We start from the raw sequence: 6,814 nt of genomic DNA, 5'->3' as shown, positions 1-6,814 counted from the left end.
CCGTTACCATATCATATATATGAACTACCCATGGGATGAAGATGTTCCCTATCGATTTTGGGGTCAAAAGGTCAAAGGTCATGCGCACTGGACATCAAAGTAGCAATATGGTTTCCATTTAAATTCTTTAACGGCTTTTTTCATCGCATGGAGATGCTGTGTTCCTAGATACCTTTTGGATCATAATATTGAAGTTTTACCTATATATTTCCAACACCCTTTAGGAGATTGGGGTAAGCGGGGGGTATTCTTAGTGAGCATTGCTCACAGTACCTCTTGTTTTAACAGTTTTTTGTTTTTTTTTTACAATAACTATCGGAAAAGACTAACAAAATTTATGTTCCTATCATGCATAAATCTAAATAAATCATTGATTTTGCAAAATCTGATGACATCATAGGAGGGTGGAATTACTTTAAGTTATGTTTAGTGCTGTGTGTATATAAACATGCACTCATATAATTATATCTTCCCTCTTCCAGGGGGAGACATATTGTATTTGTACTTTCTGTCCGTCCTTCCTTCTGTCACAAAATCTTGTGAACGCTTCTCCACCTATATGGCTTATCAGATAGACTTGAAACTTTGTACAATGCTTCATTGTCATTTACAGATGTGAATATTGTTGGGACGGGAGGATCCAATTGTTTTCCTAAGAGTTATAGTGGATCTAAGAGGGGTGGAAGATGTAAAATAGCTTATGAACTCTTCTCCTCCCATATGGCTTATTGGATAGACTTGAAACTTTGTACAATGCTTAATTGTCATTTGTAGATGTGCATATTGTCGGAATGGGAGGATCCAAAGTTTTTCCTAAAAGATATAGTGGATCTAAAAGGGGTGGAGGATGTTAAAATACCTTGTGAACACTTCTCCTATATGGCTTATCTGATAGACTTGAGAATTTGTACAATGCTTCAATGCCATTTGTAGATGTGTAAGTTGTAGGGACAGGAGGATCCAATTGCTATCCTTAAAGTTAAAGTGGATCTGAGGGGTGTAGGGTATAAAATAGTTTGTGAACGCTTCTCCTCCTATATGGCTTATCAGAGTTCATGTCTATCTTCCTGCCCATGCTTTCTCCTTCATACTATTCAATACATTAAGGGGGATGTTTCCTATATTTTACGAATTAATTGGTTGATTGACAACAAACTTGGTACACTTGTACAGCATATATAAGGAGTAGATGACCCCTATTGATTCTTAGGTCACATGGTCAGTCCACTCTTGACATAGGAAGGTATTGTCTGCTCAATATTTTGAATTGGTGATACTACTATCAATTAAATGAGGCACGGGTATAACCCTTTCAATTTTGCAACTTGGGGGCATATGTGTTTTAGAAACATCTCTTGTGTTGTATTATATGAATTACAGGTTTTAGTGTGCTCAGTTTAGAGAATAGCATAAAAGTATTTGATAATTAAATATCTTGCAGATTGGCAGTTTACTCCATGCACCGACAGGAATGATAAACTGTGATATTCGTAAATGGTGAGCATTTATATTTTTAGCTCACTTGAGCCAAAGGCTCAAGTGAGCTTTTCTGATCAAAATTTGCCCGTTGTCTGTCGTCGTCGGCATCATAAACGTTTTACATTTTCGACTTCTTCTCAAGAACCGCTGGACCAATTTCAACCAAACTTCCCACAAAGCATCCTTGAGTAAAGGGCTTTCAAGTTTGTTCAAAAGAAGGGTCATGTCCCTTTCAAAGGGGAGATAATCACAAAAATGCAAATATAGAGTGGGGTCATTCAAAAATCTTCTAATCAAGAGCCACTTGGCCAGAAAAGCTGAAATTTACATGACAGCTTACTGGCATAGTACAAATTCAAGTTTATTAAAATCATGGCCCCTGGGGGTTGGATGGGGCCACAATAGGGGATCAAAGTTTTACATACAAATATATAAGGAAAATGTTTAAAAATCTTCTCAAGAACCACTGATCCAGAAAAACTGATATTTACATGAAAGCTTTCTGACATAATGCAGATTCAAGTTTGTTCAAATCATGGCCCCCGGGTGTTGGATGGGGCCACAATAGGGGATCAAAGTTTTACATACAAATATATAAGGAAAATGTTTAAAAATCTTTTTCTCAAGAACCACTGAGCCAGAAAAGCTGATATTGACATGAAAGCTTCCTGACATATTTCAGATTTCAGTTTGTGAAAATCATGGCTCCCAGAGGTAGGATGGGGTCACATGGGGGATCAAAGTTTTGCATACAAATATATAGGAAAAATCTTTAAATACATATGTATGAGCCAAAGTGACTCAGGTGAGCGATGTGGCCCTTGGGCCTCTTGTTTGTATGTGGTGTGGTAGACAATTTTTAGTTCATCCTAGCTCCTAATTATTCAAATCCATTGTTATTAAATTTGGACCGTTGTATGCTTTACAAAAACTTGAAAAATGAAAGAATATGTTTTGGAGGGATGTAAGTAAATCCTGGAAATGGTTAATATGTCTTTTTGAGAAAAAAAAATCTTCTGAACGTATGGTTAATAGTGTTTTATGGTACAATGAAAACATAAAGGTAAATAGAAAAACTTTATATCTGAAAGAATGGTGTGAAAATAATGTATATACAGTTAACTCAATGTTAGATGAGAATGGAGATATCATGAATTATAATCAATTCATGGAAATGTATAAAGTAAAATCTCATTTTTTGGAATTTTTTGGTTTAAGACAAGCATTGAAGAAAGCAATGAGAGATAATGGAATAAACCAGTTTATAAAAGTTCAAGAACCTACTATTCCCATACATATAGCCCCTTTCATATATTTTAAAAGAAACAAGAAAAAACTGTACCAAATTTTTAATCATAGTGAAGAAAAACCTACAGGTCAAAAGAAGTGGGATATACAATTTGATATCTCTCAAGAAGAGTGGAATACAATTAATAAAAATGTTTTTACTATTACAAAGGATACAAAATTACAGTGGCTACAATATCGTATAAATCAAAAAATTTTAGTCACAAATTTATTTTTGTTCAAAATAAAGAAAATAGACAACGATTTATGTTCGTTTTGTGTAAAAGAAAGGGAATCAATAGAGCATGTTTTGTATGACTGTGAAAATGTTGTTTTATTTTGCAAGAATGTGCAGTCATGGTTTAGGGATTTTTTTCCAGTAAATATTGTTGTTGATAAAAAAAACCTTTTTGCTGGGTAGCTCAGAAAATGAAATGATCAATTTGATTAATTATTATTTAAAGTACTTTGTGTATGGTTGCAAATGTAGAGGCAATCCGCCTTTGTTAAATAACTTTATTACCACTTGGACAGATGTGTACAAAGTAGAAAGGCAGTTAGCATGTAAAAATGATTATGTAGATGTTTTTGAGAAGAAATGGAATACATTTCATAAATTAAAAGATTTATAGATTTTAGATCATCCAGAATATATAATATGTAATTGTATATATTAATTAGCCTATGTATATCATCGGAAGTTATTATCAATGTCATAACAGTACATTTGTTATACATTTAAAACCTTTAGTTTGTGACAACCTATTAGATTAATATTATTTTGTATAGTGTACATATGATAAGCCAGAGTAATTTCATTCCTTTCTAATTCTCTTCCTTTTTTCCTATCTTTGAATGAATGCCTATTAGAGTGGATGTGTGAGTAAATGGTAGATAAAATACCCTGTACCCCCTAGTCAGGTGGGTTTGTAAGGGCATGATGTTAAAACCCTGACTGTCATAATGTGAATAAATGTTGTATGAACCTAAAAAAAAAAAAAAAAAAAAAAAATCCATTGGCCAGGGGTTGTGGGGAAAACATGATATACATCTACATCCTTACTTCTGAAAACAATGTCCACTTCAAAACCATGTATGAACAAGACAACAGTATTTTTCCAGTGAGGAAGAAGACCATGAAAGACACCACCAGTTTATAAAAAAAATCCGTTCAATAAATATATTAAACTTTACTGCTTTGGGGAAAGTATATTGATATATTGGTAAGAAAGTAATTTTCTAAAGAATCAGCAGCTCACATTTTGATTACTTTGATATGATAGGAATTAGTCAATATATATTTTGGGTATGGATCCAAAATACACATCTTTATGAAGTTGAATGAACATGTTTGCTCAATTTTTACACAAGTAGTGCATCACATAACATATTAAAGCTTTCTAATCCGACTTTTATTTTTAGGAACTGGGACACGTTCTAAATATACTCAGGGACAGAATGATGTGCAGCAAGGCTCGTCATGGGTAGAGATACTCCCATTTAATATTGATACTTTTCATATCCAAGCATGTATATGGCTAGGTTGTATAATGTTTGTTATAATTATCTAAATTATGTCCTTCCTTCCATCTATTGTTCTGTGTGTTGATTTCTCACCACTCTGCAAGAAAGGGCATTCATGTCTATTTCATAGACGATCCTACATGTAGTTGCAATTGAATCATAAATTATTCCCAAAGAGTTCATGATTTCATCATGTTTTGAATATAATATTTTTTCAATATCTATTTTAGATTTTACCAAATACAGAACACTGCAAGGCTTGCAAAATGAAGACCTCAGTAAAAAAAAATTCTAAATTATCCACTGTAAGGCTACTTACCAGTAATTCATATCTAGAACTTAAACATATCATCCTTGAAACAATAAAAACTAATTTAATATAGTATATTTATGTATGTTATGCTTTTTCAACCTTTAAATTTTTTAAAGACAGTATAGTTTATTATGATTGCAAAATATTTAAAGTTTAAATTTTCATAGAATTTTGTTTGCTATCCAGAATGGCAGCTCACTACCTGCCCCTAGTGATGTTAAAAGAGGCCGTTGTTCTCATTTGTTCCAAAACAGGAATGGCATATGAGGAGGCCAACAGAAGATGCACCTCCACTGACCTCCACTGAGTGTGCACTCACAAAACGAATAAATTATTATTATTTCTTTTGTTTGTAATTGTATGTTGTCAACAAGGTCAAAGGCACTTGATCCGATGCCAAACTTTTGCATTTCTTTTGCTTTGTGGTAAATTTTCTTCAGCAACATCAACATTGTTTAAATTGTTTTCTTTGGAGAGTATACATGTACACATGGATCATTTGTATATTAGAATTATAGCATTGTTTAATTCAACTCATTCTTATCCTAGAGATGTTATTATATACTGCAGGCAACGACTTGTAAAGGGTATACTGTTTTAACTCACGTGCAAGGCAAGGCAGTATTATGAAACTCTGTAGTTGATAAGGACATATATCACATATCGATATGCATATTTACAGGAAACTCTGATGTATTTTAAATCTGAACGTTAATTTAAAAGTGGGGAGAAATAGCATTGGATGAAAAAAGACACATATGAAGAAAATTATTCCATACGTAAATACTTTTTAGCTCACCTGAGCTGAAAGCTCAAGTGAGCTTTTCTGATCGCCTGTTGTTCATTGTCTGTCCGTGATTAAACATTTTATATTTTCTCCAGAAGCAATGGGCCAATAATAACCAAACTTAGCCAAAAGTATCCTTGGGTAAAGGGCTTTCGAGTTTGTTCAAATGAAGGGCCATGCCCTCTTCAAAGGGGAGATGACCACAAAAATAGGGTGGGTCATTTAATTTTTTTTTATCAAGAACCACTGGGCCAGAAGAGCTAAAATGTACATGAAAGCTTCTTGACATAGTACAGATTCAAGTTTATTGAAATCATGGCCTCCAGGGGTTGTATGGGGCCACAATAGAGAATCAAAGTTTTACATACAATTATTCAGGAAAAATCTTTCAATATGAGCCAAGGTGGCTCAGGTGAGCGATGTGGCCCATGGGCCTCTTGTTCAACATATAGAATAAATACATGTAGTTATGTTGTATTTCCCATGGAACATTGAAACGTTTAATGCGTTTACCAATTAATCACTGAAAGAAAGATAAAATTGTTGTTTCATATGTTTTATGAAAACTTAAATTTTTTTTCATTTCTTTTCATGAAAGACCCCTTAATTACCCAGTAATATATAATCAATTCTTAACAGATTATGTAAATTTGATTTATATTAAGGATGTTTGATCTGATTACCCATCATTATCAATCTGTCTAATATAGCCATCATGTGTTACTATTGCTACGCAATCTTGGAGCATGAGGTAGAATGCGAGCCAGCTCTTTCATAAGTACATGCATCTGGAAAATATATTTCAATGTCAAAGGTTACAACAATGTGATAATGTAATCATTGTATGTCTAAGGTCTTGATAATAAAACTGTTATCTGTTCAACTTTTTCTTCTTAATTAAAATCAAGACTAAGTACCAGAGGAAATTGTGGAAAAAATGTCTGTCAAATACGTCAAGCTCTTACATGTAGTAGTTGCAGATTCAACTATTTATAGAGATACTGAGTTATGATGCACACAAAAATGGGTCTGGCACAAAAATGTTGATTTAGCTCAAGATGACTGGTAAAGTCTATAACACAGAGAGACCGGGTATTTATTCAATTGTGATTGATTGATTGAATATTGTTAAACGTCCCTCTCGAGAATATTTCACTCACATTGAGACGTCACCACTGCCGGTGAAGGGCTGTAAAATTTAGGCCTATGCTCAGCGCTTATAGCCATTGAGCAGGGAGGGATCTTTATTGTCCCACACCTGCTGTGACACAGGACCTCTGTTTTTGCGGTCTCATCCGAAGGACCGCCCCATTTAATCGCCTCTTACGACAAGCAAGGGGGTACTGAGGATCTATTCTAACCCGAATCCCCACGAGACTATTCAATTGTGCCTGATGATTAAACTAATAATAAACATGTATGGA

General features: G+C 33.9%; 1 long non-coding RNA gene across 2 annotated transcripts; it reads left to right on the top strand.

Moving 5' to 3' along the window:
* The first annotated feature begins 243 nt into the window (after nt 1-243).
* Nucleotides 244-6,267, top strand: LOC130051033 (uncharacterized). Of its 2 annotated transcripts, none has more exons than XR_008799434.1 (4): nt 244-1,497; nt 4,189-4,250; nt 4,521-4,568; nt 4,790-6,267. It is a non-coding gene; the product is annotated as an uncharacterized LOC130051033 (long non-coding RNA). The 2 variants fall into 2 exon arrangements; XR_008799433.1 differs by having other exon boundaries at nt 4,521-4,595.
* Nucleotides 6,268-6,814: the final 547 nt, after the last annotated feature.

The sequence above is a fragment of the Ostrea edulis genome, chromosome 10 (assembly GCF_947568905.1).
Source record: "Ostrea edulis chromosome 10, xbOstEdul1.1, whole genome shotgun sequence".
Taxonomy (NCBI): Eukaryota; Metazoa; Mollusca; class Bivalvia; order Ostreida; family Ostreidae; genus Ostrea; species Ostrea edulis.
The sequence above is the reverse complement of the archived record's forward strand: the minus strand, read 5'-3'. Positions and strand labels throughout refer to the sequence as shown.